At 37.0% G+C, this 27586-nt stretch overlaps 2 pseudogenes across 1 annotated transcript; both read right to left on the bottom strand.

Annotated features, from left to right (window-relative positions):
• Positions 1-9376: 9376 nt before the first annotated feature.
• Positions 9377-9859, bottom strand: LOC149253214 (cytochrome P450 750A1 pseudogene; annotated as a pseudogene).
• An 83-nt stretch (positions 9860-9942) lies between these two features.
• Positions 9943-11329, bottom strand: LOC149253213 (cytochrome P450 750A1 pseudogene; annotated as a pseudogene). The gene is made up of 2 exons (XR_016266148.1): positions 10296-11329; positions 9943-10069 (listed from the first exon to the last, which is right to left on the bottom strand). The product of XR_016266148.1 is annotated as a cytochrome P450 750A1 pseudogene (transcript).
• Positions 11330-27586: the final 16257 nt, after the last annotated feature.

The raw sequence follows: 27586 nt of genomic DNA, 5'->3' as shown, positions 1-27586 counted from the left end.
TTTACATGGCATTAGAATACACTTCTTTCTTAACTTGTGAACTACCATGAACATGTAGTCATGTCCCTTCCTGGTTGTCGGTAAACCTCCCATAAAGTCCATGGAAATGCTTTCCCAATGACGAGTAGGTATAGGTAAGGGATGATACATACCCTGTTTCTTGTTGCTAGGCTTGTTGGTACAACAAAGAATGCATACTCTTATGAACCTAGCTACTTGTTCTTGCATTTTGGGCCAATACACATACCTCTACAAGTTAGCCATGGTCTTCCCTACACCAACGTGTCCTGCAACCTCGGATGTGTGAGCCTCTCTAATCAGCTACAAACGATCACCTTTAGGAACACATAGCTTATCCAACCTGTAGAGTAACCCATACTAGAGATGGTAATCAATGGTGTTGTTGCCATCGTGCACATGACTCTGACTTTGCAACTGTTGATATACCTCCTTGAATTCCTCATCTTCTGAATATGCCTCTATGTATGCATCATGGGTTAATGGCTCCATGTGCATAAGAGTCCCCAACGCTGTAATATTTGATGTGGGTGGCCTTGAAAGAATATCAGCCAACTTGTTTGTGTTTCTCTTCTTATACTTGATCACCAAATGAAACTGATGTAAAAACCCCATCCACTTGTAATGCCTAGTCTGTTGTAGCTTATTCTGGGCCCACAGGTACTTTAACGACTAGTGATCCATGTGGATTATTGTCTTCTTTCCCATTAGATAGTGCTTCCACTTCTTCACAACTTGCACCATGGAATAGAGCTCCTTATCGTAGGTAGGGTAGTTAAGAACCACCACATGAAATACTTCAAAATTGTAGCAAACTAGCCTTCCTCCTTGCATCAAGACAACTCCCATAGTATACCCACTCGCATTTGTCTCCACTTCAAAGGACAGTTGCAAGTTTGGTAATGCCAGAACTGGTGTTGCACTGATTTTCTTCTTTAACTCATCGACAACCTTCTGCTGCCCTTTTTCCCACTGGAAACTCTTGCCACTTGTTGTTATGGCGTGGAGTGGTGCTTCTATTGTTGAAAATGAGGCTATGAATTTCCTTAGGTATTGTGTTGCTGCATTGAAACTCCTAACCTCAGTAACATCAATAGGCACCGACCATTTCATGATGGCCTCCATCTTGGAAGGATCTATCTTCAATTCTCCTCCACCAATCACATATCCCAAATACATCAAGGATTGTTGTGCAAACTCGCACTAGCAGCTGGTGCTTCTTCAATGTTTCTAGCACCTGTGTCAAATGTGAAATATGCTCCTCCCAAGTAACACTATATACCACTATATCATCCAAATAGACAATAACGAATGAATCTATAAAAGGGCACAGTACATCATTCATTAATCTAAAAAATGTAGCTGGTGAATTACATAGGCCAAATGACATAACTAACCACTCATACAAACCTTGCCTCATTTTGAAGGCGGTCTTCCATGTATATTCTTCTTTGACTTGAACTTGGTGATATCCAGACTTCAAGTCCAACTTGGTGAAATAATTTTCTTGTTGCAACTGATCTAGTATATTGTCTATCACGAGCAGGGGGTATCTATTCTTGAGCGTGATTTTATTCAATGCCCTGTAATCTATACACATCCGCCAAGTCTCTTCCTTCTTTGGTACAATGATGATGGGTGACCCACATGGTGATGTACTTGGTCAAATGAAACCCTGTTCCAGCAGCTGCTACAACTGTTTCTTCACCTCACTTGCTTCTATAACAGACTGCCTGTACAACCCAATATTTAGCAATGGGGAGTTTGGCAATAGTTGGATCTCATGCTCCACTTCTCTCTTACGGGTTATCCTTTTAGGCTCTTAGAACATGTCCTTGTATGCCTGTAACAAATCCTCCAATTGTTGTTTTTGTTTCTTAGTACACCCCTCTAGGGATGCCTTGCCTCTTATTAACTCATCTAAAGATCGATTTTCCCTTAAAAACAATAAAACATACTTCTTGTTGGAACTGGTCAATTTCTTGGCTTGGTTGGCACTTACCAGTGAAATTTTCAACTTGCCTTTGTGCACATTGATGATGAATGATTTTCCATCCTTGATGAGCCGATACTGGTTATCTCTCCTCATGAATATTGCATCATGCATGTACATGTATGGACTCCCAAACACGACTCCACATACATCAAGGGGAACCACATCCATATCTACTTCATCAATAAAATCAGCACTGATAGCAAATCTAATTTTACATTGTTTTGTTACCCTCAACTCTACATCCTTATGTACCCATCCTAGTGGATATGGGTTTGGATGATCACGAACTTCCAGCCCCAACTTCTTGACCAGATCTGCTACAACGAGATTTTCCTGCGATCCTAAGTCAAGCAGAGCATCAATCTTCATCTTCTTGACTTGTATCTTTACATGGAAGAGTTTGGTCATTTATTTCTCTTCCTGTTACTGAAGGCTACTCAGATTCATCTCCTTCTCCACTAATGTACAAACGATCTTCTCATCCACGTTCGAGTTGCTTTCAACTTGGTTGCTCAAATCCGTGGCCATGAGATTCTTCTTCTTATTATCTTTCTTCTTATTCCTCGGGTTTGGCTCTGGATGCAATTTCCAACACTTCTCCTCTGTATGGCCATTACTGTTATAGTCGTTGCAGTGGTTGCTAGGATCTTTGCACTAGTGTGTTGTGGTTGCCGTCTTTTTATCTTTTCCCTCTTTTTGTTTCTTCTTCCCCTCCTTAGAAGAAACTTGTTGCTCCTTTTGCTTCGATCTTCTTGATTGTGCTCTTTTCAAACCTATGTTCTCCAGGTACTGTGCCTATACACAAGCTCGTCCACCGTTTTGGTCTTGAACAACATCAGTTTTTCACATAGATGGTGGTGCAGATCCCCCAAATACTTGAGGAGTACATATGGGTTCTTTGGAGAGATACCCAACATTATAGCCATCTTTCTGAATTATGTGGTGTACTCCTGCACGCTTTGGCTCGACTTTTACTTGAAGTAATGCCACCATATCCACTGGTCTTCCATGTACCCAATGGGATAAAACTATGACTTAATGAGGGTTTTGAAATCCACCCACTCAGTCACTGCAGATTCTCCCTCCAACCTCAGGGTTTTTGTGTGGCTCTCCCACCAAGTCAATGCATGGCCCTCCAATTTTAACCGCACGAATGAGATCTTCTGCCCTTCCTCGATCTTATGGACATTGAAATAAACTTCCAGTTGATGCAACCAGTGGTTCATATTCAAAGCATTGATCTCACCGTGGTATGGCTTTATATCGACTTTTTCTTCCACTTTAAACAGGGATTGGTTCACGACACTTGAACTGGGTTGAACTTTTCTGAGTTCCTTCTTTGGCTGGTTATTTTCATCTTCCCGGTCTCCGGATCCCCATTCTGATTTGTCCTCTGCATTCGAACCCCCTTCTTCTCCAAATATCCCTAGCTTATTTCTTATGGCCACCGTGAGGAGGTTTACATTGTGGTTTATATTCGCGACTTGTTCTTCGAGTTGCGAAACCCTCACCTCTGCAGGATCACGAGGTTCGGGAACCACACTCTAATACCAAATGATCCGTAAACTTCCATGTATATTCCACTAGACAGTTCGTTGCAACATATATGATAATATTATATTAAAAATATGAGATTCTACACTATTACAGTTTTATTTAATTTCTAGATCTGTAAAATTAATTATAATTAGTGCATGCATGTAAAAGTAAATCAAGCATAAAAGTAGAGAACGAAAAAATAAGCTCATACATATAACACACAAGATATGCTCTCTAGGGAACCCTTTCGAGAGAAAACCTAGCTGGAAGGTGAGGTTGCTTCGCTCTCTTTCTCTGCCTGGAAATATGGCCGCAGATACAAAGAAGTAATGTCTGTGGCCTGTGGGCTGCTATAGTGCACAGATCCTTTTTGTGTGCTCTACCTCCTATCTCTTCTACTATCTTTGCTCAACTATGGAACAAAATGCTCTCAAAAGAATGAAATGCCTCTTCCTCCTAATGGCTCGGTTATAACACAGCCCGATAACCTACTAGTGGTTAAGTTTGACTACATCAACTCTTAACTAGAGTTACAAAATATACTCTTCTAGATTATTTAAATCAAAAATGCGTGGCTAGCCCTTTTCCCATGAATAATGGAGGCTAACATGGCATCCTCCCGAAATATAGGTGTGAAAACAGGAAGGTCAACTTTTGAGTGGCATAACTTTTGTATACAAACTCCGATTGACGTGATTCTTGCACCGTTGGAAATTTCTCTGTGTGTAGAATGTCATGAAAATGTGCTGCACTTTAGTAGAAATTTTTTATCCCAAAAAAACGTTGTTTGATGCGTCAAAACACTCCTTGAAGGTTTCAGATCCCGTTTCATCAAACTGGGTCCCACCGGTAAAAACGGTCCCGTGAGTTGACTCCTCCACTTTTTCCACTCCAAATGCATCGAGATGGATGAAAAAAAATATAATGATCCAATTCGGATCATGCATGGGGATCGTTGCCATGATTGATCGATTAAACATAAAGTCCAGTGGGCGACCTTTCCCATACCCTCACACTCCCTATCTCCTTGATGAAATGAATGGCCACATATCTCAGCGGATCCATGGCACATAATTTGGCAGTCTCTTAAATCTCCAGGTGTTGGGAGAGGGGGATCATATGCAAAAATTTCGGAGACTGGAGAAAATTGTTTTCTAGTTCGTGGTGCTAGGAACGCAGAGAGGAAACTCTGTTGTGGTTTGTCTTGGCTTGCGGATGGCACAAATGGTCTGGTATGTTCTTATTCTTATCATTTTCCCTGGTTTGGGGGCTGAAATTAGTGACTTGCCTTGTGTTTGAAGGGGAAAAGGAACAATGGTGAATTGGAAAGTTTTTGTGATAACAAGTTCTGGCTTTCTCGACTATGTTATGTTGATCTCTGTCTTTTTTGGAAATTTCTATCTCGTATTGGCATGGTGCATGGGTTCCGAGTTTTATTTACTATGTTTACTTTGCATGTTGAATTTGAGCTTCATAATTCTGAGTTTAAACTTCATTGAAAAACCCTAAGGAAGGTAAGGATTCAACCATTTGGACCTGGTCGAGTTTACAGACTTTGGGCTAAGGAGTGCAGGGGGGGCGTTGTTTTCATTCAGAAGGTGCCTTACACTCTGGGAGGTTTCTTGATTTTCTTTGAGTATTGTATTGGGCTGTGGATTCATGTTGTGGTGCAATGCAGTCCGATGCCACCTATGTCCTTTTGTCCTCCTATTAAGTTTAAGTTTGGTTGTCTGTGGGTTTTCTGTATTGTTGTTACTCCAGGTTTGCCTAAGTTTCTTCTCCCTCCAGCCTCTCCACAGTGGGTTGGGTCTTGAGTGCGGGTAGGTGATAGAAAGTCGACGAAAGGTGGTCCGACTCTGTTCATCATGCTAAAGACTCCTCTTGGTGGTGGTGCCTTTGGGCACGAAGGTCGTGGTCGCAAGAACTAAGGTGGCAAGGGAAACGAAAAAGGTTTGACATCTGGCAAGCCTCCACACCAATGTGGAAGGAAAACAGATGCTCATATTTTGCAAAGCACCATTCAAGCCTATTATGAGGGGACCCTGACTCAGGTAAAGGATCTGATTTTGACCTGAGAGGTTGAATTAAACTTGAAAGCCGAGATTGAGCCGTCGACGAAGGATTAGAGTGAATTGATACCTAACCCTGGTTACAATTGCGGTCTTCTCACTCTGTATAAACAATATGTTCATCTTTTTTGGCTTATGAAATGCGTTGTTGCTAAAACAATGGCTTCCTCTCTCAATATTGCTACGAATGCGGATCCTAATCCTGGTCTCAGAGACATTTAGAAAGAAGTCCAGTTAACTCAACTCCAACTGCAACACCAGAATGCTCACCTTGGCTGCATTGAGCGCCACATTCCTTGCTTGCCTCAATATGAACTACCAAGCTCAAGTGCAAAAGATCCTACTTCGGTGGAATCGTCAAATGACTAGCTGATGGAAAGTCATGTTTGATGTTTTTTGGCTTATGTTTTGATGTATATGTCAGGTAGCATTTACGTTTATAGTTTTATGTCTAGTAGATGGTTTCCAGACTATAAGTCCTATAAGGCTTTGATAGACAGAATCATACTATTTATGTTTTAGATGACATATAATGCGATTCGATGGCCAATAGACTTGGTTTCCCACTGGGCAGGTTGAGGCCACCTAACATTTCTTATGTTTGTAACATGCCTGATTATTGAAATGAATGAATAGATAGGTACTACCAAGCTTACAAAAAAGAAATTGAAATGCTTTCATCACATCTGCTAATGAAACTCAATGATCTATTGGAATACTTTTTAACAAGTCCACTTCAAACCCTAATTTTATATATTTTTTTACAATACTCGCAAAAGGTTATTTCAATTCAATACAAGTCCTAGGCACGATGCCTCTTTAGTCAAATACACACATGGTTTGCACCTGGTCTTTACTGCGTTTGACCTTTAGCCAAATATGAACAAGGTTTTCTCTTGGTCTTGACTTCATTGAATAAGTTGAGTGAGATGATTCTCACTTGATAAGGATATTTAAACCTTGGTAGTGGGTATGTGACATTTTACTCTACTGATTAACCGATTTTCTCTACCAACTAACCAGGACCTATTAACAATATGCTTAACTAACTATACACCTTTCTTTAACTACTATTACAACCACACTAATTTGGATTCACTTTATTGACAAAATAATATGACATCTTTTATGTGTGAATATCTGAATTTAAATTTAAAATTTGAGACCGTAACATGCTCAATTAAACCTATCTGATCTGCATCTATTCACCTATCATCAATTAATATCGTGGTAATTTACTACAACCTGCTTTGAAACTATTGATCGTGCCGCACCACTTTTCCACATATATCAAAACATAAAAACCAACACATTAATTTTATTTTCAATTTTAATTTTCTTTTATTTTGTTGCAATGTTCTTTTTCCAAAAAAATATTCAATAGAAAAACAATATATCCCGCTACAAAATAGATTACTATATAAATTAAATTATATAAGATACCGTTTATCTTTGTCCCTATATTATTAAATTTATATGATGCTTTTATATACACCATTAATTTAGTCTTTTGGTCATGTGTGCTTAATTAATCTTTTAATTGTTACGAGGAAATCCAATTTATATTATCTTTAATTTTAGAGTCCTGTGTCATTGCATGTTATAGTTGAACATGGCATAGTTATGTAGCATAATGCTCCACTGTTACAAAGTTTAGATAATTTAAATTATTTTTTTACGGAGTGTTTTCAAATTTCTAGGCTTTCAAGAATCTTTATACTCATTTTATCTTTAACATGTTTTTATTAATTATACATAATAAAATATTAACTTTGAAGTATTTTATAGAAGTTTTAATAAATGTGAATGGTTTCTGGTTTTTCAATTGAATGTAGGAACATTTATTAAGATCAATAGTTAAGTATATTTTTAAAAAATAATTGAAATTATTACTCTTTTTATGATAGATTATTTAATATGTATAGACTCAAAGATCTAATTTTCCAAATTAGACATGTCATAAATCGTAGACTTACATATAAGGCCATGGAAAATTGTCCAAATGAAAGTTTTGTCATAGTTCACACCATGAATTAAAAAAATATTTTTGGTGTGGTAGTTATGTAGTGTAAGGGTTTGGTTATCCCAACATAAATGCCAAAAAAAATGGCATAGTTGCACTCATATATGTGTGTGGCATACCTATGTGTCTTATTGGTAGTGATTGTTACATGTCTATCTTGGTTGTCTCCAAAATGGTCATTTACTTAAATGTTTAAATGCATTTTTGCATCTTTGCCAAGCTATGAATTCAAAATTCTGACCAGTTTGATTATCCTATACAAATTATGTTTGTTGAGGTTTTGACTTGGGTCATTATTGTAGCTATGTCCCATCTTATAGACATTCTCTACTTCATGTAGAGATTTGAAATTATATTTTTTGAGGTTTTGAAGTGAGTCATTATTATGATTATGTTTAGTTTGATAGACTTTCTCTACTTTATTCTAGATAACAGATTGAATAACACTTATGTTTTTTTATTAACAAAATTTTTATATTTATGGTGGTTTGGATTAGGTTTATTATTGTAGTGATATTTCATATAATCTATTAGGATATCTCCACTAATATATCACATTTTTAATTTTATTGATTTTTTAAATAATGATTTGTTGGTTAATTTATTTTAAGAATATTATTATTTATTAGTTTGTTTTAAAATGAGATTTTTTAAGTCAAAGGATGTTAATTTGGTAGATGATTCGTTCTCCCCATTACAATTTTCCCTTCACACCAATGACTATGAAATTTAAAGAACGGTGAATGAGAACAGTGCACCGTACCACGTGCAATAGACAATGAGGAGCTCAGATATCATCTAACCTACCCTTCTCATTCTCATTTCGTTGGAGCATTTACAGAATGATCAATTCCGCTCGCTGCACACGGTAAGGGGGCCAGGAGTGCAGGATTGTGAAGAAAGGCTTATCTACGACAAAGGGGATCGTACTCCCTTTCTTCTCTCCATTAATATTTCAGTGTCTTCCACATGTCTACTCACAGAATCACACTCATTTATAATCATCACAGGCCATGTAAATAGATTTAGGCGAGGAGTCTGGAGCAGTTTTGGTCGTGGTAAAAAACAAATTAATTTATGCTATTCTACATGGTCGGGGTTTACAGTGAACTTGGTCTTGTAGGAGGAGGTACCCATCTTTGAATAGGCCAAGAAATTGATTTCAGGGAAAATTATAGATTTAAGCTGTTTTTGTTGCAGGATTTTCATCACCATTGTGCGAGATTACACCAAATGGGTTGTGAATTTTTGGTTTTTACGAAATTGTGTTTCCTGGTATTTTTATGTTTGAATTTCTTTTTAGCTTTGGCCAAAACATTTGCCATGCGCTGATAAACACATTGGTTTTTTCAATATTAAATCGAAATGAAAAATATGGATTTACAAATCTGGAATATAAATCGATATTTCGGACTCGTTAATTATTTTGATATATTTTTTTTAATGAACGAGTAATTAGTAAAATGGGTTGGTTTGTATTTTTCTTCAATAAAGTCAAATGGTCACTCATTATGATAAGGTTGGAAGAATACCTCAACCTTTCTCCTAACTTGTAGTTGTTCTTGATATTATATTCATTGATTCCTGAAAAATTGATGCTGAATCTTTACCCAAATTGCTAAATCACTCCAATTCATCATGGTTAAAAGAAAATATCTTGACATATTCTTTATATTAATAAAACCATACAAATTAGGTACCACAAACAGATACTTGTCAGCATACATACAGTCAAAGACCTTCCCTCCTCACTTTTGGAAAAGCAAAGAGTGGAACTTGTCTTGATATAGAAGACCCACCTTCTTCTGTCATATCCAGCTCTGATGGATCACCATCTACTCTCCAGTCAAAAGAGTGCAGCAGCTGAGCCAGTGCAAGCTCAATCATGGGAATAGCCATGGTGGCCCCTGGGCACCCTCTCCTCCCTGCTGAGAAGGGAAGCATCCTGAAATCTGATTGGCCTGTCACTAAATCCATAACATTATCATGCTCACCCAATTCATGCATGAATCTCTCCGGCTTGAAATCCAATGCATCCACCCCCCACACATTGGGATCCCTTCCAATAGCCCACACATTCACCATTACTGTTGTTTTTTTAGGTATATTGTATCCGCATACGGTCGCGGTCTCTACAGATTCATGGGGAAGCGCTAGCGGCACCGGTGGATGTAATCGCAGCGTCTCTTTCACAACACATTGGAGGAACTTCATCCTTCGCACATCGGATCCGTTTACTTTGCCACGTTTTCCGAAATTTAAACAAAGGTGAATGAGAACAGTGCACCGTACTACTTGCAATACCCAATGGGGAGCTCAGATCTCTTCCTGCAACTTTTTCAGGACATGGGGATGTCTGAGCAGCTCACTCATCGTCCATTCTAACGTGGATGCCGACGTCTCCATTCCAGCGATGAGTATGTCCTGTACAAACCAATGGGAAAATCAATGTAATATTGAATTGCTGAACTTAATTTAATTGCATCTAGATTGAGGGGATTCTATGAATATTTTGAAATTTGAAGGACAGGGCAGAGGGTAGTAAAGAGGGACGTCAATTATGTGACCTTCCAAAAGATTTCCTAAATTTACAATAATAAAAAAATCGATTGAACTGTTTAACTCGATTTAAGATTTCCTTGCTACATACAAACATAATCGATTTAACTGTTTCCCGTCTGGCTTTGGTGTCTCCCTTTATATGATTGTTATCGGCTGTCATCTGCAGCAACACATCCACGAAATCTTTAACGTGCTCTGCCTCTGCCTCTGCCTCCGCCTCCGCCTCCGCCTCCGCCTCTGCCTGGTCGATGTTCGTCTCTAATTTTCTCAGCGAAGGCATCATATGTTTTGCTTATTTCCACCATACGCCCCTTGATGCCTTGCAAGTCCATCCAGTCCAAATAAGGAATGAAGTCTCCAATGTTGAGATCTCCTGCAGTCGCTGACAACTCTAGTAACAGGTGCTTAAATCCTTTGCCATCAGCTCCCATGTCATCGTCAGAAACTTTCCTCCTGAACAGTATTCGAGAAATTATATTGGAGGAGAGGGTGAGCATGGCCTTACTCACATTCACAGCAATTGTGCCGCTCTGGCTCTGCTCCCAAATGGACCGGGTCATCGCAGACACCTCTTCCTCTCGCACATGTTTGAAGGACTCGATTCTCTTAGAGGTAAAGAGTTCCAACACGCAGAGCTTCCTCACTTGCCTCCAATAATCTCCATAGGGAGACAGTAGCATACCCTTGAAATTGTAGGATAAGTACTTCCCAGCTGCAGTTGCAGGTCGGCTGGCAAATATGGAATCCTGAGTTTTCAGAAAGTGTTTGGCTGTTTCGGAAGAAGAAACTACGACGGTGGGGACAGAGCCCAAGCGGAGAAACATGATGGGACCGTATTTGTCAGCGAGGTCTTTCAGAGCATGATGAACAGGCTTCTTCATTTGGTGGAGATTTCCGATGATTGGCCATGGATGGGGTCCTGGAGGCAATCTTCCTCCGTTCCTTCCACCCTTGTGCTGCAATATCCAGTATAACAAGAAGAAAATGAGAGCCCCATATCCAGCCGTTGCCCTCCATGTTGCAGGCAGAGGCGGAGGAAGAGTTTGAGGCAACCAATGAAAATCCATAACGAACTTTCCTCTATCAGGTCTGCAGGGCCAAAAGAAAGATGGCTCCCATATTTAAGCGATCCGGGATCCCTTGCAGTGAACTAGTTTGAAGGTGGCCGATGCACATCACGGCACTATATTTTGGCAGTTCTTATTTAGTAGACTATAGAAAAGTAAATGCTGGCTGACATGTCAGGGATTTACTTTTCGCCTTCTTTCTCCAGGCTGCTATCTCTATTCGCCTGCTGTGAGAGAGGGCAAAAGGTAAATGCCTGGCATGTCAGCGAACATTTACTTTTCTATAGTCTACGAAATAGGAGTTTCCCTATATTTTTCACAAATAAAACGACAATCTATCCGTCAAATCGACAGCGCTATTTTTTTCCTTTCTTTATTTTTAATACAAATCTACTCAATTTTTTCTTTTCAAACCCTCCTGCCAGCGCTAATTTTTTTTCTTTCTTTCTTTTTAATACAAATCTACTTAATTTTTCTTTCTTTTCTTTTCAAACCCTCCTGCCTTTTTTGACTTTTATGTATACGACCCCTTATCTGGCATTGATAGCTCTATAATTTAGCATTTGCTCTCAATATTATTACTATATTTGCGCATAGGCAGGCTATATTGCAGTTATCTACGATGAATATTAGGTATATTCAAATCCGCCTCCCATTTCTGACTTTTAGGTATACGAAATGGTAGCTATATAATTTATTATTTGCTTTGCAATCTTATTAAATCTTCGTGGTAATATTAGGTAAAAAATAAAATGGTGGGTCATTGTATAATTTTTTTATAAAAAAATGTTTTTTAAATATAATATATTTTTTAATTTTGAAAATTTGATTTTTTTCAATTTTTTTATTGTTAAAATAGGTTAATCACTCTCACATGAGGAGTTGGCTAAAACTAAAGGGTCAATTTACTAACTCTTGAGAGCTAACTGTTGGAGTGTTGAGTCAAGTCGAGTTAAGTGATAGACTACTTTTAGTATGTGGTTGCATGTCAAGATATTTTAGACAAGTCGCTCGTCAGAAAAGATAAATACCCTTCACCAGATTTATTGTAAGAATCAAATTTTGTGTGATCAATAGAATAGTCACAGCTCGTGTATTTTGTATATGGAATTTGCCTTTTGATTCCTCTGTCTTTCCAAGAAACTGGTATCAGAATAAGGTTGTTTGACTTCTTAAATATGTGAAGTAAAAGAACAAAGTGTTGGAAGAACATATTATTAAATTTTTTTATAAAGCTTTTTTAATAAGTTTTTTTTAAAGAGGAGAGATCTTTATTTATAAAAGGGTCTTCAAAATAAAAAGGAATTTTTAAAGTTTTTTTTAATAAAAAAAAATTGGAATTTATTACAAAAGAGAATTTTAGGGTTTTTTCAAACAGTATTTTTAGATAGGTATGTTTTTTTTAAATTTCCAGCCCCAGATTCCACCTTTTACAAGGAGAGATTATTATTGTGTGGGCCACTAAGATGGCAACCACTTTGCAGGCACATGATGTTTGAGATTATGTCCACTTTCTGTTTTCAAAACCTAAGAATGAAACAAAAGAAAGAGCTCTCACTAATGCAGAGAGGCAACAATGAAAGAAGGACAAAAGGAAGAATGCACAAATGATGCAACTTATCCAACCGGGAGTGGCCCAAATAGTGTTCCAGAAGATTATGATCACGTCTTCAGCAAAAGAAGTATGGGATACTTTGGCGACAAACTATAAAGGTATGGCGAAAGTCAATATTGTTAAGTTGTAGAATACTAGGAGAGATTTTGAAAGTCTGCACATGAAGGAGATAGAGGACAACGATTCTTTCATGAATCAGGTCATAACTGTCATAAATCAGTTAAAGATATATGGTGAAGAAATTAAAGACCAAACAGTGGTTAAGAAGGTCGTGAGATCTTTGTCTACCAAATTTGATGTTGTGGTAGCAACGATAGAAGAAGCCAAGGATTTTGCATCATTGGCAATTGATGAGTTGATGGGATCACTTCTATCACATGAGGCAAGGATAGACAAAAATAAAGATTCCACTTTAGAAACCGCTTTCAAAAGCCAGGTTTCTATTTCAAGAGACATAGTTCGAGGCAAAAGTGGATCGAGAGGCAGAGAACGAGGCAGAAGATATGGTGGTCAGAGAGATGACCGAGACGAGCTTGAACATGAAAGTGAAAGCAACTACAGAAGCTACACCTATAATAAAAGAGTTGAAAAATCAAAGGTGAGATGTTATTATTGCAATAAATTTGGTCACTATGCTCATGATTGCAGGAAGAAGAGAGTTGATCAAGGGAACTAGAGAGCTAATGTCACTACAAAGAGTGCTAACTCCATGTTCCTAGTTTGCCATACCATACATGAACCTTCTGATAGTGTGTGGCTATTAAATAGTGGTTACAGTAACCACATGACAGACAACAACAATTTGGTTGCAAATTTGGATCAATATGTGAAAACAAAGGTAAAGTTGGGGACTGACAAGATTGTGGATGTAGATGGCAAAGGAGTGGTCAACATTCTAACCAAGTAGGGGGAACTGAAGACAATCTCAGAGGTATATTATGTTCCTAGTCTCATACATAATTTGATAAGTGTTGGTCAATTGACACAGAAATGATACAGAGTTATCTTTCAAGGTCAAGAATGTGTTTTATATGACAAGCCCCTAAGTAAGCAGCTGATAACGAAGGTGCAAATGACGAGGAACATACTCTTTCCTCTAGTTATGAATTACAATTATCGGGTCAGTTCCTTTACGGTTACATGTTCTAATGATTATTGGTTATGGCACTTTCTATTTGGACATTTGCACTTTTCTGGTTTAAGACTGTTGCAGCAAAAACAGATGGTCAGAGGATTACCTCCAATCAAAGAACCTGCTAGTACTTGTGAGTTTTGCATCTTGGGAAAGAAACACTGTGAAATTTTTCCAAATGGAGTTGCATACCCAGTCAAGCAACCTCTTTAGCTAGTTCATATAGACTTGTGTGGACCTATAAGGACACAATCGATTGGTGGAAGTAGTCACTTCCTCACTTTCATTGATGACTATAGCAGAAAGACTTGGGTTTACTTTTTGAAGCAAAAGTATGGAACTTTTGCAAGGTTTAAAGAATTCAAATCCTTAACAGAGAACCAAAGTGATCGAAAAATGAAGGTATTGACGTCAGATCGTGGTGGAGAATATGATTCAAAGGAATTACATGATTACTGCAAACAACATGGAATCAGAAGACAATTTAAAACCAGATACACACAGCAACAGAATGGTGTAGCAGAAAGAAAGAACAAGACAATTATGAATATGGTAAGAAGCATGTTGAAAAGCAAAAACTTGTCTAATGAATATTGGGAAGAAGCAGTTGCATGTGCTATTTATGTGATCAACATATCTCCTACAAAGAGTGTGATGAACAGAGTACTAGAACAAGCATGGTCAAGTATGTCTTGCAGCGTATCTCATCTCATAATATTTGGATGTGTAGCTTATGCACATGTGCCTAAGGAGCGAAGAGGCAAATTGGATAATAAAAGTGAAAAATGCATATTTACTGGTTATAGTGAATAGTCAAAAGCTTATAAATTGTATAACCCTGTCACAAAGAAGACCATAATTAGCAGAGATGTTGTGTTCAAAGAACAAGAGTTATGGAATGGCACTGTAGATAAAACAGTTGATGCACAAGTGCCATTGATGGAAGAAGATGACGTAGAAGAAATGGAGCAGCAAGAATAACAGGTGAAGACACCAAACAGAGACACACCAACAAGGACTCCAAGATTTTCAGAACAACATGGATATTCAAGTAGATCAATGGATTGAGATTCTCCTAACAATCAATCAGGTGATTAATCAAGCAATGGTAAGAGAAAGATGAGAAGTCTGAAAGATATTTATGATGATTTGGATGTTAGTTCAAATTTTGCATTGTTGTCATTCCAACCTTCTTCATATGAAGAAGCAATCAAAGATGAAAATTGGGTGCAAGCCATGGATGAAGAAATTGAAGCTATTGAAAAGAATTATACATGGGATTTGATTTATTTACCAAAGAACAAAAATCTCATTGGTGTGAAGTGGGTGTAGAAGACAAAGTTGAATGAGAAAGGTGAAATTGACAAATTTAAAGCAAGACTTGTAGCAAAAGGATTGTCGCAACAACCAGGAATAGAATTTGGAGAAATATTTTCTCCGGTAGCCAAATTGGACACTGTAAGAGCAGTTCTAGCTATAACAGCTCATAACAAGTGGAAAGTATATCAAATGGATGCGAAATCAGTCTTCTTGAATGGAATTCTAGAAGAAGAAATTTATGTGTAGCAGCCTCCAGGATATGAATTTGAAGGTAACAAGGAGAAAGTTTACAAGTTGAAGAAAGCACTCTATGGACTGAAGCAAACGCCTAGAGCTTGGTATAGTAGAATTGACAGCTACATGATCAAGAATGGATTTTGCAGAAGTAACATTAAACCTACCTTGTACACAAAGGTAAAGGAGCATGGACAGATTTTGATTGTTTGCTTATATGTTGATGACATGATTTTTACAGGTGATTTTGAGTTAGATGAATTTAAAGTAGCCATGATGAAAGAATTTGAGATGACAGATCTTGGTCTCGTGAAATATTTTATTTGGCATAGAAGTTGAGCAATTTGAAAATGGAATTTTTACTTGTCAAAATAAATATGCCAAAGATTTGTTGAAAAGATTCAGGATGGAAAATTGCAAATCTGTCCCTACACTAGTTGCACCAGGTACAAAGTTAAGCAAGGATGATGAACGATCAAATGGCAATCCAACTCTATTCAAAAGATTGGTTGGCAGCTTCATGTATCTCGCAACTACAAGACCAGATATCATGCAAGGAGTGAGTTTGATTTCCAGATTTATGGAGATTCCAAAAGACACACATTGGACTGCAGGAAGAAGAATTCTGAGATACATAGCAGGAACTAGAGATTGTGACATAATGTTTGCAAGCATAGAAAAGAAGGATTTGATTGGATACACAGATAGTGATTTTGCAGGAAGTTTGGATGATAGGAATAACACCTCTGGTTATGTGTTCCATCTTGGTTCAGTTGTGATTTCATGGGCATCTAAGAAGAAACCCATTGTGATACTTTCATCAACAAAAGAAGAATATGTGGCAACAACATCAACAACATGTCAAGCAGTGTGGTGAAGAAGAGTATTTGATGGACTCAAGCAGAAACAACAAGGATCAACAACAATATATTGTGACAACACCTCAACGATTGCACCATCCAAGAATAGTGTGTTTCATCATAAGAGCAAGCATGTTGATACTAGATATCACTTTATTAGAGAACTTGTGAGCAATAGAGAAGTTCACTTAAAGCCTTGTAAATCTAGTGATCAATTGGCTGATATATTTACTAAGTCATTAGCAAAAGATATGTTTGAGTTTAATAGAAGAAACTTGGGTGTTGTAAACCTAGCTGAGACATAGACCAGCAAGCATGTTTGAGTTGTCATGAGTCATGTCTTAGTTACGGTCACAATTAAGGGGGAGTGTTAAAATAAGCTAATTACTCCCGCATGAGGAGTTGGCTAAAACTAGAGAGTCAGTTAACTAATTGTTGAGGGTTGAGTGTTGGAGTGTTGAGTCAAGTCGAGTTAAGTGATAAACGACTTTTAGTATGTGGTTGCATGTCAAGATATTTTAGGCAAGTCGCTAGTTGGAAAATGTTAAATACCCTTCACCGAGTTCATTGTAAGAATCAAGTTTTGTGTGATCAATAGAAGAGCCACAACTCGTGTGTTTTGTCTATGGAATTTGTGTTTTTTCTCCTCTGCCTTTTCAGCATTTATTAGTTACCTATAAATAAGTGATTATTATTTTTTTTTTTCATTTTAAAAATAATTATTAAACTAAAATATTTAATTTAAAAATTTTAAATAATTTGAAATATCAATTAGTCATCACTCTATTGTGTATTGAATAATACCAGTCTAGATCCATTTTAACTCTAGATCTACTAAGCTCTAAGAATGATCAAATCTATTTTCACTCTAAAAGAGGTTTTCACTCAAGAGATTTTATCCCTCTTAGTAAATCCAGAAATAAGATAGATCTAGCCTGATATTGTAAAATTCGACTTAAATAACATTGGAAATTATTAATACCTTTATGGGTGTGTAACTGAGTTTAGTGGAAAGCTCCTTCAAATAGTTCAAGGGAAACACTGTTGTAGGTGCACTTATATATATATATGTTTTATTAGCAATGTCATGCAACGATACAAATACTCTCAAGCATTTCCCAGTGGATTGATATAACTAATTTAAAACTCAAAAATATTTACAGTGGTGATATAGTAATGTTCACACTATAAAAATGTCAGAAACAACTCTTTATTTATCAAAGAATGGAGTGCCAGGAGAACCTGGTTATTTCTCCAGCAAGGCACGTTCAGCTCAACAATCATTTTGAGGACAACAAACACACCTTTACGTCTGGGAATATTACAGTCAGCAACACCACGTCCTTTGACTCATCCCAAACCAGATTTAAGATTCACCAATAGTCCAACCAATGACTTGGGATGATACGCAGCTCCAGATATGACATTACAACAATCTCAACATACTAATTATGTTCTTGTCAATTTCAATACCACTTGCAGAAGTCGTTGTCATGCCCAGAAATAGGAACTCGGTCAGTGGGAGATTACTTCATGTCCAACATAGTACTTACGGTCTACCTGTGCTCTATTCTTGCCCAACAAAGTAAATATCACACCCTGCTATAACTTATATCTCCCTCCATGAAGACTCACGTCCTTCTTTAGCCACAACAACTCTAGAAAGAGGGTACTCTGTGAAACGTAGCAGTTAGAACACATGGGCATTCATGGAACACCCACACGCAAAGTAAATTAACTTCTAGGTAGTAGATTCTCAATTGCAAGGATATGGGTCTCGTAAAGATTCCCTCCTCACTTCAAGTTCTGTCCAGCAGGGAAGGAATGGAGTTAGCATCTTGTACATGCTCTAGTAATTCGTATAATGACACAGGGGAGTCGTGCTGGAATGGAGTTAGCATCTTGTACACGCTCTAGTAATTCGTATAATGACGGGAGTCGTGCTATCTCTTCTTTCAAACCAGAAACGTGAAGCTCCACACATTTATTTTATGAACGATATTTGTGTTGGCCCCACCATACTGTACGTAGTAGATTTCTATAATTCGTGGGCTCTAGTGGGTAGGAACGTTAACTTTCTACATCACCCTTTCTTCTTGTTGACTCAACTTTATTTCTGGCATTTCGTGAAATTCTCCAACCTATCGACAAAGTAGGAAATACAGTATAAGGATATAAAACAATTGACAAGCTTGAGTACCTCAGTGTTTCTCAGAAAATTTGTTCCCCATTGAAACTCTACGGTGAAATCCGAGTGACTTCACTCTCAGACTAGGGGGTCTTGTTGTAACACCGAAGTCTGTTATGGCAGCTAGGGCTTCAAAGCCCTCAACTTCCTCTTCCAACTCTCTCTAAGAGCTCTCTCTTCAAACTCACACAATGAATGAACGCAGGGAGCCTCCTCAATTCCCTTCTTTAATGAGTTTGAGATTGTCTTTTTATCTTCACCTTCCCTTTTCTCTTTTCCTCTTCACCTTCCCTTTTTTCCCTCTTTATTTATTTTTTCTTTTTCCTTTTTATTAAATTCACTTTTATAAAGTCACTTTATGATACTTTCACTTTATAAAGTTAAAGTGACATCCAACTTGCCTAAGAAATATTTTCGTTTCTACTTCTTTTATAAAGTCTCCTTAGGCAAATTTAAGTCCCCTTATTAATTATTTCACCACTTTAGCCTACGAGAACCACTTTAGGCTAGCGGATTCTGTCATAAGCTTCCTATGGGGATGGGGACATTATAGTCCTCCCCTCTCAATATTACTTGTCCTTAAGCAATTTCAATTTGGGATGTTGATAAGGAGTGGTTATTAATGTTTGCATACCCTCCTCAAGTTCTATAACATGCTCAGATAAGCTTCCTATGGGGACGGGGACATTATAGTCCTCCCCTCTCAATATTACTTGTCCTTAAGCAATTTCAATTTGGGATGTTGATAAGGAGTGGTTATTAATGTTTGCATACCCTCCTCAAGTTCTATAACATGCTCAGAGCCTCTGTCTGGTGGTCTACTTGGAGGAATATCATCAAAAACTTTATGATGTTTACGAAGTAATACTTGTATGTCATCTGAGTGTGGTCATGGATGCTCTGATTGTCTGTTATCTTTAATAAGGCACTCTACTGCCCACTTGATACCAACGTGTTTCAATACAGCCTCCATGTGGTTGGACGACATGAGATTCGACGGGTATTTATGCATGGATCTCAAGAATACCCTCGTGCCATCCAATGGATCATTAAACTCCATTTCCATGTTCCATTGATCTGTGGTGTACTTTCCTATGTAATAAATCCATTGACGCCCCAACACCACATTAGCATCCGACACATCCACTACAAAGAAGTCATCTGTCACTGTATAGTTTTCCATGGTGAGTTGTAGCTTGGGGATGTACCTTTTGCAATCCATATGATGTTTCCCGGGTATGATGACTCTAAAACCATTGAATTCTACTGTGGGAATTTCCCTTCGTTCCACCATCTCTGCATCTATGAAGTTGTGAGAAGCTCCACCATCAGCCTGTATTGTCACCTTATTCCTAGCTATAAATCCTCTAACTCTGAAGGTATGGTATCTAGGGAATACCAACATAGAGGGAAGAATAGGAGCTTGGCCCTCTGTATACGAGGACTCACCTCCAACTGTTTGGTGCATCTGCCCATGTATTTGTCTTTGTGTTGGTCCATGTACCTGCTCCTCATCATTGTCACTCTCTGATCACACCTCAATGGAGTGGGTCTTGCCCGCTTTTTCTTTTACCATACACTTGTGCCTCGGTGCCCAAGGTTCTTGAAAATTGAAACAAGGTTTTTTCTTCCTCAACTCTTTTCGTGTCTCCTCATCCAACTTTGGTTTCTTGGTCTGCTCCTTTTGAAAAAGCTTGACCTCACTACCCTTAGGAGTGAATTTACTTTTGGAAGCTGCATCCTATAAATCCATGGTTTTATTGATTTCCGCACAAAGTGTGGTGGGTTCAAAACTCTTAATCCATCCACGTAGAGGTTCTGCGAACCCATCTACAAATAGCATCACCAAATTGGCCTCTGAAATATATGTGACCATGACCACTAGTCTCTGAAACTCTACAATATAAGCCTCCAGACTACCTGTCTGCTTGAGTTGTGCCAACTCTCTAAAATGTATCTCTGGATCCTTCCCGTCAAAGTGCTCAATAAGCCTCTGAGTGAACTATGTGTATGAGATGATGTTGTTATGTCCCAACGTCACCAACCCATGGTACCACCACTCATGGGCCTCGCCATCCAAGTGTAGGGTGGCCAATTTGATAGCCTCCTCCTCTGTCATATGATGCGACTAAAAATAAGTGTCCAATTTTTGCACCCATGATCTAGCTGAGTATTTGGATGACCCATCAAAATAAGGGATGGTCACCTTCCCCAGTTTTTTTGCGTCTCATGATTCTGCCTTGGAAACCTCTGAGATGGTTTGGGCCTGCTCTTTAGCTGAAGATGGAAGAAATCTGTGAAGCTCATAGCAGTGTGGAAATCCCATCCTAGGGATTGATATTATTCCATGTAATCTTCATAAGGGATTCCAAAATCATCCTGCTCTATTAAGTCTTCTGCAGCTTGCTGCACAAATGGAGGCATATTGGGTCTAGCCATTTTTCTATCAGTGCGAGATGGATTTTGTACATAAGTATGGGCTTGATTGATTTCAGCATTGTTGGACCTTTCCCCATTCAATTGTTATTTTCCAGTGGAAGCCCTTATGTGTGTCATACCCTTCATTGCCTCCACTATCTCTTTTTGGCCCTTGGACAAGTCATTTATGGCCTTGAGTAAGCTATTAAAAGCTCATTCCTCCTTATCCCCATATCTCGCCTTTCAAAATCAAGTGTTTTCTCTAACCCTTTGCCCCCTTCTGGTGTTTCTTCACTTTCTGTATCAGGGATATCTTCCTCTAAAGGGGGAGTTGGTTCTCTGTAATTGTGCTTCCTCATTTATGTTTTAATATTCCTATTTATGGATTTTCTTCTATCATGAATTTTTCAACCCAAACTCACAGGATGAGCCATGATTAAGGGTCTGATACCACTGTAAAATTCCACTTAATAACATTGTAAATTCTTAATACCTTTATGGGTGTGTAACTGAATTTAGTTTCAAATTCCTTCAAATAGTTCAAGGAAACACTACTGTGGGTGAACTTTATATATATATATATATATATATATATTATCAACAATGTCATGCAGCGATACAAATACTCTCAAGCATTTCCCAGTGGACTGATATAACTAATTTAAAACTCAGAAATGTTTACGGTGCTGATATATTAATGTTCACACTATAAAAATGTCAGAAACAACTCTTTATTTATCAAAGAATGGAGTGACAGGAGAACCTGGTTCTTTGTCCAGCAAGGCACGTTCAACTCAACAATCTGTTTGAGGGTTGCAACCACACTTTTAAGTCTGGGAATATTACAGTCAGCAACACCACGTAACACCACATCCTTTGACTCATCCCCAACCAGATTTAATATTCACCAACGGTCCAACCAAAGACTTGGGATGATACACAACTCCAAATATTAGGTTACAACAATCTCAACATGCTAATTAGGTTCTCGTCCCTTTCAATACCACTTGCAGAAGTCATGGTCATGCCCAGAAATAGGAACTCGGCCTGTGGGGGGATTGCTTCATGTCCAGCTTAGTGATTACGATCTGCCTATTCTGTATTCTTTCCTAGCAAAGGAAATATCACACCCTGATATAACATGTATCTCCCTCCGGGAAGACTCACGTCCTTCTTCAGCGACAACAACTCTAGAAAGAGGGTACTCTATGAAACGTAGCAGTCAAAACGCACGGGCATTCATGGCACACCCACACGCAGAGTAAATTAACTTCTAGGTAGCAGAGAGACATCTCAATTGCAAGGATATGCGTCTGGTAAAGATTCCCGTCTCACTTCAAGTTCCGTCCAGTAGGAAGGAATGGAGTCAGCGTTTTGTACACACTCTAGCAATTCGTATAATGACACAGGGGAGTCGTGCTATCTCTTGTTTCAACCCAGAAACATAAACCTCCACACATTTATTTTATGGCTAATATTTGGGCTGGCCCCACCACACTGTACGCAGCATATTTCTATAATTTGTGAGCTCCAGTGGGCAGGGAAATTAACTTTCTACAACACCCTTTCTTCTTGTTGACTCAAATTTATTTCTGGCATTACATGAAAGTCTCCAACCTGTCGACAAAGTAGGAAATATAGTATAAGGATATAAAACAATTGATAAGATTGAGTACCTCAGTGTTTCCCATTAAAGTTCTACGGTGAAATCTGAGTGACTTTACTCTCAGACTAGGGGTCTCGCTGCAACACCGAAGTCTGCTATGGCAGCTAGGGCACCAAAGCCCTCAACTTCCTCTTCCAATTCTCTCCGAGAGCTCTCTCTTCAAACTCACACAATGTCGAATGCAGAAAGCCTCCTTAATTCTCTTCTTTAATGAGTTTGGGATTGTCTTATCATCTTCACCTTCCCTTTTGTAATTTCCTCTTCACCTTCTTTTTTTCCCTCTTTATTTATTTTTTCTTTTTCCTTTTTATTAAATTCACTTTTATATAGTCACTTTATGATACTTTCACTTTATAAAGTTAAAGTGACATCTAACTTGCCTAGAAATATTTTCCTTTCTCCTTCTTTAATGAAGTCTCCTTCCGCAAATTTAAGTCCCCCTATTAATTATTTCACAGCTTTAGCCTAGTTGGAATTGAAACATTTTATTTATAATTCACATTCTCTACATTAAAATATTAAAACATGTCCCCTCATATTTTTTCATATATGCATATATTTAATTATTTTTATTATTAATATTTTCTAAAAAATTACATATCAAATTCATATTAAGCATTAAAAGAATTACAAATCTCCCTAGTACACTGAAATAGAAAGTCACTTAGATTAATGGAATAAGAATTCTCTCAATCTTTTTCTCTATATGTTTCATGTAAAAATATTTTACTTAACATGTGTATTGAAATATTTTATTTATAAACCTTGTTAATTTTTTCTTTGCTATTGATAGTTTTAGAATCTAATATATCCAACTCTATATTAAAAATGAAATAAATTACACATCTCCCTAGTTAAGTGGAAATATAAGAATTTTTTTTAATTTAAAATACATTATATAAAATTATGTCATTTAATATGGATGTTAAAATATTTTACTTATGGTTGATAGTAAAATAATTTTTTTATTAATATATTTTTGTTTTAAATATGACATGTAGACTGAACGTAAAATGAATTACACATCATGTAATATCAATACTACTATTTCATGTTTACATTTCCTCGAACTAAAAAATAATTATTTTTTTAACTCATCTCTATATTAAGTAGTCAAGAAATTACATTTCTTCTTCATACTAAAACTTAATTTTCTTTAAAAAAAAAATTTGGTTAGTTTATATTTCCATATAAAACTAGGTAAATTTGAGGTGCAAATTGAAGTATTTTAATTATGGGCGACATTAATTTATTTTATTATTGCTATTTTTAATTGGTTAATTTCTAATATAAATTTACTATTTTCAAATGTAATATTACAAGACAATATCTCTCCCATACTTGACTATAGAGTGCCTTTCAGCGCAATCAAAATATTTATTAAAAAAAACAATATGCTCATCACACAAATAACCTCCTTGTAAATATTGTGCATTGCAATATAGAACAAGTTAACTAATGTCTCCTCTCCTATCCTCCTTAAAAAGTTAACCTACATATGGTATTTTTGCCTTTGGATGCTAGTTTCCGTGCCCAATTTCACCTAATCATGTATGCCGTTAAATTCCCTCTTTTCCATTTCTAGAAATGGATCCAGAACACTTGATGCATTGCTTTACTCAACCACAATCATTTGTCACTTAACTCTACTTTGGAGCCAATTCCCAGCTTTGTCATTTTTAATCCAAAAAACTTAATTGCATTTTGTTGCCTGTTTCAGTGCAGTTATATGTCCTTTTATTTCAGTTTAACCATTGGCAACCCTGTCAAAAGAATTGGTAGCAAATCAGTTCATGAATTTTGTTCAATTTCTTACCTGCATACTTAAACATCTCATGGCCATTCCAAACAGAAAAATAAAATATGGAAAACCCCACCTTGATAATTTGGAAAACCCTTATATATCCTTTTATGAAATTGGGATATAACTTGTTTCGATGCATTGTGTAACAAATGTATAGTGATTTCTCTCAATAATCCCTCAGAAAGGATCAAAATTTAGGGAGTAATCCGTAGAATCTATAATGAAGCTCTTTATAATTCTCTAGAACGCTCTAGCTTGAAGAGCCCACCGGAATGCAGTATAATGAATCTCTTTACAATTCTCTATAACACTCTAGCCTAAAGAATCCATTGGTTGAAAGTAGTATGTAATTTGAAGAAATAATCCTGAAGAATCCACTGGAATGCAATATGTAATTTTTAGAAATAATATTTGATGTCAGAATTAAATATGCTAATGCATTTGAAATATTTTACATGAGTCCTCTAACCTAAGTAATTAAACTAGATAACACCTTTAAAATCTTTAAGTGTTTTACATGATTAAGATTATAATTTTCATTAGAATAACAAGTTACAACACCTTTCACTGTGATGTGCCAACTTCTAATTCGAGCAAGATTATTTTTACCCTTACATGCTATATAATTGAGAAAGCTTTGCATATTTGGAATTGAATGTTTTGATGTACATGAATATATATGTTATTTTATGAATTTTTTTCTCTTTTTTCCTATATTTTAAGTCAAGTAGTTTTTCAAGCCAGTTTTATTCCTAGTTCCAATCTAGTGTGATATTTTGGATTTTCCAGTTCTAGTTTGGATAACTTTGTCTTGTACCACATACATTATTGCTTTCCTTGGATGGTTGACGTGGGTTTTGAATCTTGATTAGGGTTGGTGCACTAAGATGACTTTATAAATCAATCTTAAATCTACATTAATTTGTCAACGTGGGATTCATTTTTCTATTTCAAGGTTGCAAGCACTGTTTGTGTGATAAAAATCAGAGATTGGAATGCAGGTAATCAATCCTAACTAATCGTTACAGAAATAAACAATTTCTTAACAACTCATTGACTCTTAAAGATGCAGAACAAGACTTATTCTATGATTCGAAATTGGAAAGATAAATATACTGCAAGCTACTTTCAAACAAAGATCTTAATCCAATCTTCTAATGCCAAAGGAAATCAACCTGAATAATCAAATCCACACGTATTAAAGGAAATTACCCAATCCTACTAATCACAAGGAATCATTCAAAGCTAGAAGTAATTGCAGAAAGAATATACTAAGAGGGAACAACAATCATATACAACTTACTTTCTGTAAATTATAAAAATGATATTAATCAAGCTATAAGATTTACTGTAACTCAACCTGTAGAAGGAACAACAATGTAAATCTTGACAGTAAAGCATAAAAATCATAATATAAGTGAGCAGCGAATCTTCCAGCAATCAGGCCCAAAGCCTCTAGAAGAAAACTTCTATCGAAACTCAATACACGGATTAAATGGAAAACCTCAAGTCCTTCATTAATTGTTAAAAAGGAATTACAAAATCACTTCAAATCTTTAAAGTTCAATCTGCATTCGCAATCTTGCAGGAATTTTACAAATTACAAAGTTTCTTATTTTTTTTCGACTTACTAGCGTTATATATATTCTATGGAATGCTAGCAAAATCAGAGCTTATCCTGAGGATCAGAAAATCCTCAGGATTGTTTGGCTGAACAATCGGATTTCCACATCAATCCTGTATTTTACCTCCGCCATAAGCCTGGCCCATACCACTATAACAACAACATCTTCCTTTCTTGGCACTGTCATCTTATCCAAAGGAACAATAATTGTCCAATCTAGTCAACCTGTGGATAAATAAGGGAAAACTTAGGCTTTTGATACTAAAAGCATGTAATTTATTCATATTGCTTTTTATTTTCTTTTCACGGTCTTTCTTTGAGAATGTGTTCAAGATGAGAATAAATTCATGAAAACCATATGATTAATCAAGTAAATGAGGAGGAAAAACATACCTTTTTCACGACCCAACATACTCCCCAGCTTACCTTTTTGCATGTCCTCATGCAATAAGATAATTAAGATTCAACTGAGTTAGAGAATAGTAGGATATGTTTCTTCCTTGTAGACCCGAAAACCATTTTTGTCTTTAAGTACGGCAAAGGCTCGAACTTCCTGATATTCTGATAATTCATAAGTACAAAAATACCCATAAGGAGGATACCAAATGATAGGGATTCTGTAACGACATCCAATCCAAGTAGGCCCTCACTTAGGACAATGTTACCATAATGGGTGAGTCTAGCTGCAGTTGCCGTAAAGTTTCGGTAGCCAAAGGGTTCTTGGTTTCTGACACTGTTGGGAGAGGTTGTCCATCTTTGCTTTACAACAAGGAGAGTTGTTTCTATAATGTCTTCAAAATATTCCAAACCTAACTTGATAGTGTATGTGTGGATGGGGCCCGAGGTGGACACAACTCCTTCCTTTTCCATAAACCTTTTATGTTGTACCCAAATCTGCAGGGACAATGTAGGTTCACCTCTTGCCCAGAGATCTAGACCACTTTCTCTCCTCTGGAAGGTATCGTGACCCTTAGCCCATTTGAGCTAGAACTGGATATCCCCGAAGAAGGTGATAGGATTGGCATCCTTGTCATCTTCCAAGAAAAAAATGTGCAAATATAATTCACATAATTTTTTTTTTACATCCTTAGTCTGCTTCTGATAACATTTAATAAAATCAAGAGTAGAACTAAACTCAAAAGGTTAACCAGATCTAATAGACTTAACTTTTAATAGCAAATATCGTTCAAGCAGAAAAAGTGCATAGTTCGTAGCAGACGACCTATAGGCTAGTGCATATGAATAAACAAAACAAATAATTTTGATTTGTTCCAAATCTTTCTGATACTGTCCTTGTAGTTCCTCCACTTTCTTCCATTCTTCTCTAAGGATGGCATATGTTTCATCCTTTATTGTGGTCAAGTCATTAATTTTTTAATAACTCCTGGTATTTATTCAAAGACACAAATTCTTGTTGATGTTGCAGTAGTACTTTCTGTAACTCTGCTAGT

The sequence above is a fragment of the Pinus tabuliformis genome, chromosome 7 (assembly GCF_031772625.1).
Source record: "Pinus tabuliformis cultivar Carrire ecotype Pingquan chromosome 7, CPIR1, whole genome shotgun sequence".
Taxonomy (NCBI): Eukaryota; Viridiplantae; Streptophyta; class Pinopsida; order Pinales; family Pinaceae; genus Pinus; species Pinus tabuliformis.
This window is presented reverse-complemented; position numbering and strand designations above follow the sequence as displayed.